The following is a 2,924-nucleotide window of genomic DNA, read 5'->3' as shown; positions in this document are numbered from 1 at the left end:
CCCCAGCTCAATATGCTCTCGGGACGGCCTAGAATCTCTCGGGGAGAGTAATGTTCGACAAAAATGAGGGTACTGACGTTATCACCACACCCAACACTCTAGAAACTAAAGTAATTTTGAATATCATTACTAAAACTGGAGCCAATTTAAGCATTACAATAATAAATCATACTATGAACCAGGGATTTCGAATTCGAATGGGTTTGGCTTAGGAGACAAAATAAGCTAAGAACACTCTAACATGGTCCATATAAATTGCTTTCTTGTTTAGTACAAAAAATGATTATTCAAAAGATTTCTGGGTAGGTAAAGGTTTCTATAAGGAAAGTGAAAGCGTGTGTTCCCAGAGTTACGACTTATGAGGAAAATGAAACGTACAATTTAAGAAAACGAAAAGTCCCCATAAGTTATGCCGAAGCATCTAGCTCGGATGAACTTTAAGCGTTTATTCGGCGTAATTATCTTTTTTTTGCTGCTGTTTTTAAGCGTTCATGTATATTTAAGAGTAGTGAATGGAAAAAAACTGGTTACAACTTACACAGCAAAGTTTAATATACAATATTTAATAACAAATGTTATTCAAATAATGCATATTAAATCAAGTTAAATTGTACAAAAAGTTAATAAAGCTAAAAAACAATTCAATACTTTCTTTAATAAGCAACAAAGTTTAATCTATAATTTGGTACTTCCTTTTAAAGCACCAAATTTATAAAAGTTCCAACGCTTAACTGAATTCCACTTAAAGATTCAATTCAACTCAAAGTGATAGATAGTGGTGTGTCATTCATCACAGTTCATCAGTAACTGACCGTTGCTACAACAAGAATAGCATTTTGTACTAAAAATTGGTCGTTAAGCAAACGTCATAGTGTTTTAACAGATTTAAACTTTGAAGTGTTACAACTACTTAATTTGTAAACTTGTTTACTATTATCACAAAGCAGGGACAATTAGCGATTTCAGCACAGCAAAAACAAAAAAAGTTTTATTTTGTTTAAACGTAACCTAATTCATTTTCATTTCTATTGACAATTTCGTAACACTTATTGGCATCATACCGCTTTGGTTTTTTAAGGCGTTTTAAATTGTAATTAAACAAAATATGGTTCTGTTAACATTTTGCGTACTGTTGTGCGACATTTTTATTTAAAAATATTCTTCTTACAGCAGCAGTTTTGAACATGATTAGGTTAGTATTAAAACTTTTATGTTTTAAACTTTTTCAGCAAAAACTAAGTAACTTTTAAAATGAACTGCATTTATGCTATCAAATTAAATCTATTAAATGAAAAACAACTGAATACATAAACATAATTAACTTAATTTATATCCTGTTAGCTCAACAAATTTAAAATAAGAGTTTAACTTACAGCTTTCTACTATAAAAAAAGAAGTCTTTTTATACAGTGTTTTCATCATGAGTTAACAAGAAACGAATCATGGTCTTGTGTAGTACTATTTATAGGTATTACATGGACCTATGAGATAAGCACTTGACCACCTTAAGTAGGGGTAAGAATAATACTTAAAGTACTTAGAGCATAGTTATATCTCTCAGTGATTGTTATTTTTTTAGTCTACAAAAATTTTTAATTAGTTTTAAAAATCAATACTTTTAAAAGTTGTATTCTTTTAGAAAACAGTTTAACTTATTCAAATTTTCTAAATTTTAGGGCTGGTTGTTTTAGGGCCCACCTGAATCAGATCCCTTTCGATCAATTCCCACCTGAACCAAGACTATAAAACTTTCTGTTGTAATCTTTCAGAAAGATCTTTTTGAATCTCAAATAACACCTAATATGGTCCAAGACCTCATGATTGGTGTGTATGATGGAGCAATCTCTGCATTGCAGTTGGTCAAAGCCTTTTCTACTTCGCACACCAGAGTGTACAAGCTAGTTATATCAGTTTTTTTTGAAGTTTAGAACAGTTTTGATTTGATGCAGCAGTTTTTTAGATAATTACTACTTTACATTTGTTCTTTTTACCACTTAAATTTCAAAAAGAAAGTTAGTAACATTTCTTATTTGAAAAAAACTTGTTTCTATTAATTAACTACTAATTTGAAATTTATATTAAGTAAAAAACTAGCTCAAAAATTAAAATAATACACAAAAGTAGTGTTTCAGTAATTATCAATACTAAATAACTGCAGTTGTAAACTAAAAAAATACATAAATTTATGATGTTTTGTTGATTTTACTAACTAAATTTTGTTTTTTAAACTTTTTGTATAAGAAATAAATATAGATTAAATTTGGGTGTTATTAATTATATTAATTTATTATAAATTTCAAATTTGTTATTTCAACTATTACCTTTAACTACCTTTGTATTACTTAAAGTCTTTGTCAAGTTATCAAGCATGATACTTAAAGTTTAAATATTTTAAGTATCTAAAACAATAATGTTATTTTAAGAAAATAGAGTTTTACAAACTGGTTTTGAGTCTGACAAATAATACTAATGTTTTATTTATAAAACTACATTTAGTAATTCAAATATGTTAAATATAAACCTTTGTTAGTAGCTTAGAACTTACAAAATCTAATCTATAATTAGCGCTTAAAAATTATAAAAATTTAGTTATATATATTTTAAACAGGGATATTTAACAAGCCGATATGCCTGGTTACACTTGTCCATTGAGAACTTCGATAAGTTTTTAAATCTCATATTTCCTGAGCATGACTATAAAAACGATACAATTATAAATGATGTATTTAAAGTTGTTCGAATGTTCTTCGTTTCCTACGTCAACATTTTGCAATTTGGTTAGGGTTTAGCTTGTTTTTGTTTTTCAATTTAAATGTTTTATCATATTTAACTATAAACGTTTTCTGGTTTTTTGTTTAATTAAACAAATTAAGTCTCAAAGTTATTTAAGCTAAATAAACGTTTAATTTTACTTTTAATGTAAC

Source organism: Thalia democratica, chromosome 2 (assembly GCF_965202585.1).
Source record: "Thalia democratica chromosome 2, ktThaDemo2.hap1.1, whole genome shotgun sequence".
In the NCBI taxonomy this organism is placed as follows: domain Eukaryota; kingdom Metazoa; phylum Chordata; class Thaliacea; order Salpida; family Salpidae; genus Thalia; species Thalia democratica.
The sequence above is the reverse complement of the archived record's forward strand: the minus strand, read 5'-3'. Positions refer to the sequence as shown.